General features: G+C 38.3%; 1 protein-coding gene across 1 annotated transcript in view; it reads right to left on the bottom strand.

The window, feature by feature from the left end:
* LOC104766189 (DNA-directed RNA polymerase IV subunit 7-like) overlaps positions 1–12,842 on the bottom strand; it is a 49,921-nt gene that overhangs the window by 28,213 nt on the left and 8,866 nt on the right. The window lies entirely within an intron of this gene.

Below are 12,842 nucleotides of genomic sequence, written 5' to 3'. Positions count from 1 at the left end.
GATATGATTACTATGGACTTCGTGGTGGGTTTGCCAGTGTCCAGGACGTTTGATGCTATTTGGGTCATAGTGGACCGGTTGACTAAGTCTGCACATTTTCTGGCCATTAAGAAGACTGATGGAGCAGCGGTCTTGGCTAAGAAGTATGTGAAGGAGATAGTCAGGTTGCATGGGGTGCCAGCAAGCATTGTGTCTGATAGGGATTCTAAGTTCAGTTCGGTGTTCTGGAGAGCGTTTCAGGCAGAGATGGGCACTAAGGTGCATATGAGTACAGCTTATCATCCCCAGATAGACGGACAGTCAGAGAGGACGATTCAGACGCTGGAGGATTTGCTGAGGATGTGTGTATTGGATTGGGGAGGCCATTGGGTAGATCACTTGAGCTTGGTAGAGTTTGCTTACAACAACAGTTATCAGGCAAGTATTAAGATGGCTCCTTATGAGGCTTTGTATGGGAGGCCATGTCGTACACCGTTATGCTGGACTCAGGTGGAGGAGAGGAGCATTTACAGGGCAGATTCTGTTCAGGAGACCTCAGAGAAGATTCGGGTTCTCAAGCTGAGCATGAAGGAGGCTTAGGATCAGCAGAGGAGTTATGCCGATAGGAGGAGGAGGGATCTTGTGTTTCAGGTAGGAGACAGAGTGTACCTCAAGATGGCCATGTTGCAGGGTCCGAACAGGTCAATGACTAAGACTAAGTTGAGTCCGAGGTATATGGGTCCGTTCAGAGTGATTGAGCGTGTTGGACCAATGGCTTATAGACTAGAGTTACCTGAGGTTATGCGTGCATTCCATAAGGTTTTCCATGTTTCTATGTTGAGGAAGTGTCTCCGTGAGGATGATAAGTTGTTAGCTAATATTCCTGAGGATTTTCAGCCTAACATGACTTTGGAGGCGAGACCAGTGAGGGTTCTCGAGAGGAGGATTAAGGAACTTCGGAAGAAGAAGATTCCTTTGATGAGAGTCCTTTGGGACTGTGATGGTGTTGAGGAGCAGACTTTGGAGCCTGGGGCGAGGATGAAGGCAGGGTTTAAGAAGTGGTATGAGAAGCAAGCCGCGACTTGAACTTGTCTAGCCTGGTCCCATCTGTAATCCGTGGCTAGAGCGGAAATGGAGTATTCCAGCCCATCTCTCTTGTTTACTTGGTCGCTTGGGATGGTTGGTTGTGCGACTAAGTAACAAGATGAGGTGGTGCTCGGGGTACAAAGTTTCCGTGAGGCGGGGTTTTGGAGGAAAGTTTCCTGAAATAGAAGTTTCCAAAAGTGGAAAGTTTTCCAAAAGTGGAAAGTGGTAAAATTGGAAAATTTTATGTGAGTTAAAATTTGCCCATTTAAGTGGAGAGAGCCTTCGAGGGGGCTTGTGTGGCCTTAGTGGCGGACTTTTTAGTCATTGTGTGGCCTTAGTGGCGGTCTTTTGAGACATTGTGTGGCCTTTGTGGCAGGCTGTTTAGCTAGATGTGTGGTCTTTGTGACGGTCCTTCGGGACAGATGGTCTTTGTGACGGTCCTTCGAGACAGATGGTCATTGTGACGATCCTCTTTAGGACATTTGCTTGGTCTTTGTGATGGTCTTCTTTAGGACATTTGCTCGNCCTTTGATGAGAGTCCTTTGGGACTGTGATGGTGTTGAGGAGCAGACTTTGGAGCCTGGGGCGAGGATGAAGGCAGGGTTTAAGAAGTGGTATGAGAAGCAAGCCGCGACTTGAACTTGTCTAGCCTGGTCCCATCTGTAATCCGTGGCTAGAGCGGAAATGGAGTATTCCAGCCCATCTCTCTTGTTTACTTGGTCGCTTGGGATGGTTGGTTGTGCGACTAAGTAACAAGATGAGGTGGTGCTCGGGGTACAAAGTTTCCGTGAGGCGGGGTTTTGGAGGAAAGTTTCCTGAAATAGAAGTTTCCAAAAGTGGAAAGTTTTCCAAAAGTGGAAAGTGGTAAAATTGGAAAATTTTATGTGAGTTAAAATTTGCCCATTTAAGTGGAGAGAGCCTTCGAGGGGGCTTGTGTGGCCTTAGTGGCGGACTTTTTAGTCATTGTGTGGCCTTAGTGGCGGTCTTTTGAGACATTGTGTGGCCTTTGTGGCAGGCTGTTTAGCTAGATGTGTGGTCTTTGTGACGGTCCTTCGGGACAGATGGTCTTTGTGACGGTCCTTCGAGACAGATGGTCATTGTGACGATCCTCTTTAGGACATTTGCTTGGTCTTTGTGATGGTCTTCTTTAGGACATTTGCTCGGTCTTTGTGACGGTCCTCTTTAGGACATTTGTTTGGTCTTTGTGACGGTCCTGTTTAGGACATTTGTTGGACCCTTGTGGCAGTGAGATGATCCGTGTGAGTTCATGACGTATTCCTGTGAGGGGATATGTGGTTGGTAGGGCATTGAGATGTCTTATGCGAGTCACGTGAAGGAAACCTGGATAGGGATAGGACTCAGACGTGTTCAGAATTGTTTGCTCGCGGCTCTTGGGGAACTTAGGTTCTCCTAGTACTGCCATATTCAGAGACTTTGTAGCTTGGGAATATGGTTAGTATATCGAGTTCGGATGACGATCCGGGGGGGGTCGCTGTAGGGAGGCAACCCGAGAGACGAGTATTGGATTTTTCCTTATATATTATGGCATGCGGGTTAGGCCCAATGAGGAGCCAACATTTGGAATGGAGACTTAGGTCTGATGAGGATNCTGTAATCCGTGGCTAGAGCGGAAATGGAGTATTCCAGCCCATCTCTCTTGTTTACTTGGTCGCTTGGGATGGTTGGTTGTGCGACTAAGTAACAAGATGAGGTGGTGCTCGGGGTACAAAGTTTCCGTGAGGCGGGGTTTTGGAGGAAAGTTTCCTGAAATAGAAGTTTCCAAAAGTGGAAAGTTTTCCAAAAGTGGAAAGTGGTAAAATTGGAAAATTTTATGTGAGTTAAAATTTGCCCATTTAAGTGGAGAGAGCCTTCGAGGGGGCTTGTGTGGCCTTAGTGGCGGACTTTTTAGTCATTGTGTGGCCTTAGTGGCGGTCTTTTGAGACATTGTGTGGCCTTTGTGGCAGGCTGTTTAGCTAGATGTGTGGTCTTTGTGACGGTCCTTCGGGACAGATGGTCTTTGTGACGGTCCTTCGAGACAGATGGTCATTGTGACGATCCTCTTTAGGACATTTGCTTGGTCTTTGTGATGGTCTTCTTTAGGACATTTGCTCGGTCTTTGTGACGGTCCTCTTTAGGACATTTGTTTGGTCTTTGTGACGGTCCTGTTTAGGACATTTGTTGGACCCTTGTGGCAGTGAGATGATCCGTGTGAGTTCATGACGTATTCCTGTGAGGGGATATGTGGTTGGTAGGGCATTGAGATGTCTTATGCGAGTCACGTGAAGGAAACCTGGATAGGGATAGGACTCAGACGTGTTCAGAATTGTTTGCTCGCGGCTCTTGGGGAACTTAGGTTCTCCTAGTACTGCCATATTCAGAGACTTTGTAGCTTGGGAATATGGTTAGTATATCGAGTTCGGATGACGATCCGGGGGGGGTCGCTGTAGGGAGGCAACCCGAGAGACGAGTATTGGATTTTTCCTTATATATTATGGCATGCGGGTTAGGCCCAATGAGGAGCCAACATTTGGAATGGAGACTTAGGTCTGATGAGGATCCAATAAAAACTCAAGGTTTAGGCCTATGAGTAAAGGAAAGTCCAAAAGTCGAGAGCAAATAATGCCTGGAGCGTGAGTCTATCGCCTAGAGGTGACCTTCTTTAGATCGGTCGGAGGAGTACGGGCCGTGGAGACGGTTGCACGGGAGTCCTTGGCTGATGGTTGTTCGAGATTCGAGGACGAATCTGGATTTTCCCCTAATATATATGTTCAAAACAAATAAAATTTGAATGCTAAGATATATCAAATCCCAAGAATATTCCAAAAATAAAACAGATTACACCTCATTTCTCCCCAATATAAAACAATAAACCTCAAACAAAATACTTTCTAATTTCCATACTAACTAATCTATCTATATTTGTGAGGTTGTATAAAAAAAAATTCAAATTAAACATTAGTTATATATATAATTAATCTATAAAACAAGTTACATTTTTTTATAAACAAAATAGCCCCACGGTGTACCGCGGGTGAATATCTAGTGCTTTAACATTTTTAAAAACATATAAAAACCTAATTATTTAAAAAGTTTGTGGTTTGGTAAATTATCATGTTGTAACATCCGTGAATCGAAATCCCGGTTTGGGAGTTGCATCGATCGATGCAGATGGTGCATCGGTCGATGCAGGTTCAAGTTTCTGCGTTTTCACTTAAGTTAAACGCTGTGTTTTGGACAAAGGGAGAAGGAAACCCTTAAGTCATGTTTTTGTCTCATTCGACGGATTTGGCCGTTTTTGAGAGAAAACGAAAGAGAGAAAAGGTTCTTGAGTGTTCTTGGTGATTTCTAGAGATTTGAGGCGGTTCCTGTAGAGATCTGTAGCTGGGATCGTTGTAGGAGCTTCCTGGAAGTGTTTTCTTGCTTGTTTGGGGTTCCGATTCGTCTTGGCAAAGGTAAGTGCAGGACCATGGTTTATCTAAGCTAGAAAACTCTTTAATCTGCTTGTTGTGTGATGTTAGACTTGTTAGATTGATGATTGGGACGTTAGGAAGCTTTCTTGTGGCTTGGGATCGAGTTTTGTGGTTGTAGGAACGAAGTTCCGGCAAGAAGCTTTGGGGAAAACACGATGCTCGACATTGCATCGGTTGATGCATATCTGGCGTCGGTCGATGCAAGTGCGAGGACGGCGCATAAAACTTTAGGGTTTTCGTGCTATGTCGAGCATGCGTCGGTCGATGCAGTGCGAGTGTTGGTCGATGCAAGTGTGACTTGCATTGGTCGATGCAACCTCTGTGTCGGTCGATGCATTCCCATGTGGTGTCGGTCGATGCATGTTGGTGTCGGTCGATGCATGTTGGTGTCGGTCGATGCAGAGTCTTGGTTGATTGTTTGTTGTTTATTGATTGTTGTTTGATGGTTAGAGATGACTATATTGCTTGTGTGTATAGCCCAGTAGATGGGAGGATTGCCTTACTGAGTGTTTATTAAATACTCATGCATTACAATATCTATTTGTGGTGCAGGTAAAGGCAAAGTGTGATCGTGGAATCAAGGCAATGAAGAGGAGGATGTTCTAGGGACTCGGTTTGATGTTTTCTGGCATTGCTAGGTTGCTAGAGTTGGGTCATTAGAACATTGCTAGGTTGCTGGTTCTATGTTTTCTGTTATTTGATTATTGGATATTGTTGGTGTTATACTTATTGGTTATATTATTGGATATTAATATTGGTTATTTCCGTTGTTGTTTGTGATTGTGGTTAGGTGGCTAGTGGGTATGGGACCACTAGTCGTAGTTTGTTATTATATTATATTTTTATATTTTTTATTATTTTTTATTTTTAAAAAACGGGTCGGGTCGTTTCACATGTGCAGTAAAACCTCTATAAATTAATACTCTATAAATTAATAAACACTATAAATTAATACTCTATAAATTAAATAAACACTAGAAATTAAGAAATTTTGCTAACCCAAAGTCGGGGCAGTGTAAAAAATATCAAAATTTGATAAGATAATAATATAATATTTTTTCTGAAATCTGCATGTAATATTAAATCCCAATAATATCATATTTCTCACGTGTATAGGGAAGACAACCGTCTTGCTGATGGGTTAGCGAACTATGCCTTTTCTTTACCGCTTGGTTATTATTCTTTGACTGTTTGTCCCGATGTTGTTAGGTCTGTGATGTTAGAGGATGTTAATGGGTCTTCGATCCCACGTAAAGTTCGTTTGTAATATTTCATTTCTTAATAAAACATAGGAGACATTGTCTCCTATTTCACACCAAAAAAAAAATATCGTAAATTAATAATCATGTATATGTATATATATATATGTTGATATATGTATGCTTTAAAATTCTGAATTTTTTTCTAAAACTTATATCAATAAATAATTGTTATGCTGTCTTTTCAAACTATAATGATAATGAATACTATATAAAATGTCATAATAATAGCTAAGTTTTTTTTTAAGTTTTCAATTTCTACATATGCACCATTTTCATTTTGATAGTTTTATAGAGTATTTGTAATTTATTGTCAATAATGTTTTCTAAATATTACAAATTCAATTCCAAACTGATAACATCCTAAAGTCTAATCGTATTTTGCTAAAATTGTTTCAATTCATAATTTTAAAAATTTAAACAATTAAAGTATATATCTATAATTTAATAGTTATTAATTTACACTATAAAATAATTTTTATTAATTTATAGATAAATTAATATCACTATAAACTAATAAAATTTCATGGTCCCAACATTATTAATTTATAGAGGTTTTACTGTATCACTAATTTTTTTATATAAATTTCTATATTATATTATATGATAAGACTTTAAGTATATCTTTTACATGAACTCAACATAAATACAAAGTTTGTAAAAAGACATTGTAGGTTGCAGAACTTCTCTCAAATATTGGAGTTGGCTGTCACAAGTTTTGCTTCAAAATCATTTGTGGATAATTATTTTTGGATAGTTAATTAGTCTATTAAATTCATAATTTGAGTATGTGATGTGGTTGTTTGGATGTGGTTTTGTGGATTCGCTTTTGTGGATGTTTTCCGCATGTGAAATAACATAAATGACTTATGATTTAGGGTTTAGGGTTTAAAGTTTAGGTAACAGGGCTTATGTGAATTATGTGTCTATATATTTTGGGTTCATGATTTAAGATTTAAGATTCAGGGTTTATAGTTAAGGGTTTTAGGTTTAAAGTGTAGGATTTTGATTTTGGGTTCAAGGTTCAGGTTTTAGATTTTAGGGTTTATGATTTAGAATTTAGGGTTTTTGGTTTAGGTTTAAGAATCAAGGTTTTGGACTTAGGATGATTTGTCTATGTGAATTCATTGTCTATGTTTTGGGTTTATGTTGTATGGGCTAGGGTTCATGGGGTATGGTTTAGGGTTGTGAGTTTAGGATTTGGGGTTTAGGTTTTAGTGTTTAGGATTTTTTCATTTTATGAATTAAGTTTTAGGGCATATGTCGATTTTCTGTCAATATTTTGAATTTAGGGGTTAGGATTTAGGGTTTAGATTTATGGTTTGGGCTACAACGACAACATCAAATCCATATATTCATGGTTATGTGGATACAAAGAGAATTCGTGGATACTAAAAACACTTGACCATAAATCCTAAACTTTTTATACTAAATCTTAAATAGTTGAAACAATAAACCCAAACCCGAACATTGACATTGTACGTAAAAGTTTAAGAGGTTCAGCGGTGGAGAGCCTTAGTCATATCATGTACTCATTCTTGGGTTAGAGTCTCACTTTATTCATATTTATTCTTATTTTTATTTTAGATAGAAAGGGCAAAATAGTAATTCTATCACAACCCATCTTTTTCCCCCAAACCCTAACATCGTCGTCTATACTCATCTTATGACTTATGTGGATTTAGGGTTTAGGATACAACGACAACATCAAATCCATATATTTATGGTTTAGGGTTTAGGGTTATGCGTGCAATTATGAGCTCCACTATTGAATTTGACCCGATAATCTGGTTGACTATGTCGCTTGCACTTTTTGCTCCCATATGCCATCATTCACCAAAAAACCGACTCTCTCAGCTTCAGCTTCTACCCAGGTCTGGTCTGAACTCTACTTTTTTCCATCCTAGTCAACCGTTGTACAACTTAATGGTATCATGTGTTTGAATACTACACTTGAACTATAAGTCACCACTGTTGCTAGCTTGGTGCAAGAGTTTATGGAAAAGCCTGTTATTAGAGTCACCTGAGGAAGATCCCTTTGAAGGAGATAGCTTGAAGGAACCCGGCATTATGACCCCGTCTCTACGAAGCGGTGGTTACCGGTGTTCCATCAGCCTACTCTCTCCACCTCTCCTGTTTACGGAACCATCTAAAATGCTTAATATCAACTTTCTGAAGTCCCTTCATAAACGCTTGAAGAATTGTGGCATTATGACCCCAAATCCAAAGAGTAGTGGTTACCTCAACCTCTTCAAGCAAAGCCCAGCAAAAGTTTCAACCACAGCCATCTTTCTAGTTGCTAACAACCTGAGCTCTCCTATCCATGCTCGAACCCTTAGCAAAGTCCTACTTCGTGTAGACCTTCTCATCCCATTGAGAACTCCAGCTTTGACCTTTTCAACGCCGCTCCATCTTCAACTCAAGACAGTAGTCATTTCTTCTTCCATTGACTTAATCATGAAATATGCTTCGATATTTCTTGACCTCACAGGTTCCAACATGCTTACCAGCACTTGGTTCATAGCTCTCAAGTTTCCACTGTCGATTGATTTTATCTATCTTTGTCTCTTTGTTGTTGTTAACTTTGGGAAATCCCCCTTTATTGTCTTGTTTAAACAATCACTCATGCTTGTATGGTTTTTTTTATTCTAATGGAATGAAAATACATGTTTGTTCAAAAAAAAAAACTATGAACACTAACTCAATTGTATTTGATTAAGATTAGATTCATATTTTATTTTATTTTTTTGTGAAAAGAAAAAATATTAAAAGATGCCAAACATATTTATTTAGAAATTACCTAACTTTTTTTTGTTTGTCAACAACTAAAGTTACTAAATTTAAAATATAGTAATGAAATTGAAAAAATAAATGTTGAAGAAAAAAATAATTAAAAGAGAAAGAAAAAGTAAAGAGAAAAATGAGAAAGAAAAAAAAAAGAAAAAAGAGAAAGATAGTTTAGTTGGAGTGTGTAAGTTGTAATTTGAATAAGAAAAATGTAAGGATAGTAGAAAGTTGGTGTAATGATGAATAGTTTTAGAAAACGTAGGTGTGAGTGCAATTTTCTCAAAAAATAATACTTTTTTTTTGACAATCAAACCCCATATATTAAGTTATCGGAGATGACTTTCTTCAAGAGAGAGCCAATTAGGTTCCGACGAGCTTACATGGGAAAAACAGAAACATCGTGCTCTTGCACGTTTTGCAAGTTTATCGGCACATATATTATCCTCTCGAGGAATATATCAAATATTAAAGTTAGCAAATCTATCTCTAAAATGAATAAAATTCTTCAATTCTGATGAAAAGGTCGGCCAATCTTCAATATTAGACGTCATCGTTAGGAGGTCTAAACAATCCGTAGCAAAGAGAGCTGAATCTAAGTTCAAGGCTAGAAGGCACTCCATAGCCCAAACAAGAGTGTCTAACTCCGTATGTAAGGGGGATAAGCTTCTACGTGAACCTTTAAGCCCCATATGCAATAATCTAGCACCGAAAGAAGCAATCCAGCCGTGTCCACTCCTATCCACCTCTGCATGCCATGATCCGTTTATAAAACATACAAGGCAATCTTGTGGGACTTGGGTAGGTATGCCCGCTTCTACTAACCCTGATGGTATGTCTCTATTGTTTGCTCTTCGCCAAACTTCTTCTTCTTGGATGACTTTCTCCAGAGTATCTTGCGGAGACACGGATATATTTTCAAAAACTTTCTTGTTTCTTGCCTTCCAAATATACCACATCAACCAAGGGAACGTCCTCAAGTTTTGATCAATGGCACCAAAGTCTCTACCACGCCCATATAGAAAATCAAGGTTGTTATATAGGGAAGATGAAAGGAACACCATAGGATGGGAAGGGATTGTCGATAAGGCCCATACTTGACGTGCTGGGGGCATTCAAATAGCATATGATTTAAAGTTTCTTCCACCGCTCCACATCGAGGACAATCTTTAACTCTACCAATATGGCGATAATGCAGGCATTGATATGTTGCTAAGCACCCAGTCATACATTGCCACACGAAATGCTTAATACTTATCTCCATGGAAAGAGTGATTGGAAATCGGAGACAAGGCTATAGATTTTAGCGGAAGTATATCGATCATACTCGATCAATAGAGCCGTTTGTCTCTAACGATTGTTTGCTTTATCTTCTATGTTCCTTTACTTCAAAACAGTAAGAAACATATAGTCAAATCACAATTCTTGGTATAAATATATTTAAGATCTCATAAATAACGACTAACGAGTAGCATAATATGCCTATATATATATATGTACGAACGATCTCAACGAATCGTAATGAATGAATAATTATCATCTAATCGATTATAGTAAACATAGAAATCGATCCTAAATCAATTATGGTCTGTAAGACTCTGGAAAAGAGGTTCACACGTAGAAACCGTAACAAATATCGAGTGACGTAGCTGTGCTTTTAGAGACTCTTTGATTAGAGAACAAGTTATTATCATATCTATTAAAAAGATTTGGACTTATACTTTAATAGGAAAGTAGGTCATAGGAGGTATCCTATATATTGTATTATTGGACAAACATGTTGTTTGGCCGTCGAAGAAGATTTTTAGAGAACTAAGCGAAGAAGCTTTTAGGGTTCTTAGGGATTTCAGTTAGATTAAGAATTGGTCAGTGACAAGTCATGTTGACTGTGTGTAAATCTGATGAAACATATCTTGTAAGATTGTTTAAGTGATTCTTAATAAGAAAAGAAGTTCTTTTCAATATTGGCTGCATCTTTGTTTTTACAATTGGTATCAGAGCAGTCAACCGACGAGAGCTCTATACTCGCTATAGGTTGAGATCTTGGAATAATGATGCAGTCGGGTAATGAGTTAATGATGCTTCAAAGGGCTGTGATCTTGGATGAACAAGGTTATGGACGTTGGAAGGTACGTATGATTCAGTTGATTCGTAACCTAGGAGAAGACGCATGGACGGCTGTTGAAGAAGGTTGGGAACCTCCTTATGAAAAACTGAAGCAGGAGATAAGATCACCAAGCCAAAGGCACGTTGGACAACCGATGAGAAAAATCTATCTAAGTATAATGCAAGGGCTCTTAACGCCATCTTTGTTGCTATTGATGATGACGACTTTAAGCTTGTTCAAGGTTGTGAGTCAGCTAAAGAAGCTTGGGATATTCTGCAGAAGTCTCATGAAGGGAATTCGAGTGTTAAAAGAACAAGATTGGATCAGCTTGCTTCTCAATTTGAAGTTCTAAGGATGGATCCAGAAGAGACAATCTCTCAATTCAGTGCAAAAATGAGTTCTATTGCCAATGAAGCTAAGAATCTTGGTAAAACATACAAGAATACCAAGTTGGTTAAAAAAATAAAAAAAATAAATCTTCATTTTCTATTAGTGAACAAAAGAAAGGAAAAAACAGTTAGAGAAAAAAGAAAAAAAAAGAGAGATAGAGATACCACATATATCTATCTATTATGGTCCAGCTCTATTCTTAAAATAAAATAGCCTACTGAGTTAGACTATACTTGACAGCTCTCTCACACACTACACTCTTTTTTTTCTCACACACTGCGTTTTGTTTTTTTGTTTTTTTTTTCTCACACACTGCGTTTTGTTTTTTTGAGAAATTGCAGTTTATAACTCTAAAATTTTTAACAGTTAAGTGACTGACTATACTAATCATTAAAAGCTCATACAGTTTGTATTTTTTATAATATTTCCAAAACTAATCCTAAAAATCACCACCCCTACCATCACCTACCACCACCACCTCCGTCCACTACCACCACCACCGGCCACCATCCAGCCACCAGCCGTCCACCACTTCCAACACTGACCAACTCCGGCTACCATCCAACACCGGCCAACTTCGGCCACCGTCTAACTCCATCCAACTCCGATTGTTGTCCAACTCCGGCTAACTCCGACCACCAGCCACCACCATCACTTCTGACCTCCGTCCAGCCACCGGCCGCCGTCCAACTCCGGCTAACTCCGATCGCCGACCACTACCACTATTTGTAATTTTAAATACTCCTATCCTATTTTCCTAATATTTTCAAATTATCTACTATATTCTTAATTTTATTTATAAATTCGGCTATCAGACAAATTGGCTTAAAGTAAAATAAGACAAAACTTGTGTCACAAAGCCCTCTATTTTTTGGCCCATTCTTAAAGTAAAATAGCTTGACTTTTCAAAAAATATTTATCGAAAAGGAAACATACAAGTGTACGCAGGGCGTGCTGGCGTGTACATGTACTGTTTTATTTGTAAATAAAGGAAACATACAAATAAGTGGACGCTGTGGTGTGACACGTTATGCGTATACATGTATCATATACCATACCATGTTTTATTTGTAAATAATTTTTTATTTAATTGGCTTATTTAAGCTGATTTTTTATTAGAAAAAAAACATTCAAATAAATCGTAATACAGTTTAAAAAATTTAGTCATCGATTACATGAAAGTTTTTGACCATTCTTTGAGTTGTCAAGAAGACAGGATGCGGCGTGTTTTTGAAAGAATGCTGTATTGCTCTCATATTTTTTTTTTCTTTTTTTAAAGTATTTTGACTTTTTTTTTCTTTTTAAAATACCAAATCACACCCAATAGATATCGACGATGAAAACATACAAAATAGATATCGATAAGCAATAATTTGGGTCCTTAAGTAAAGAAAAAAAAAAGAGAGTTTGTATCGGTTGATAAAAAAAATTTATCCTTTAAATTTGTATCGCTTGATTTATAAATCGTCATACTTTAAATTTGTAGAGGTTGTTTTTTTTTTTCCATAATGTAGCGGTTGTATCAAAACATTTTATTGGTTAGTGTCTTTTTTTCTGAAAATACTTGTTATTGGTTAATGTCTTCATCAAACAAAACCGCTATATTTGAACCAAAAATAAGGGCAACTCACTCGAGTAAGAGAGAGAATGTAGGAGTGTTACCACTCTCTGCACTGTTTTTTCAAAGTTAAATAGCTTTGTTTTTTCCACTCTCTGCTCTGTTTTTTTCATCTAATGTAAAACACGGTTTTTTTTTTTTTTTTTTTT

The sequence above is a fragment of the Camelina sativa genome, chromosome 19, assembly GCF_000633955.1.
Source record: "Camelina sativa cultivar DH55 chromosome 19, Cs, whole genome shotgun sequence".
NCBI lineage: Eukaryota > Viridiplantae > Streptophyta > Magnoliopsida > Brassicales > Brassicaceae > Camelina > Camelina sativa.
The sequence above is the reverse complement of the archived record's forward strand: the minus strand, read 5'-3'. Positions and strand labels throughout refer to the sequence as shown.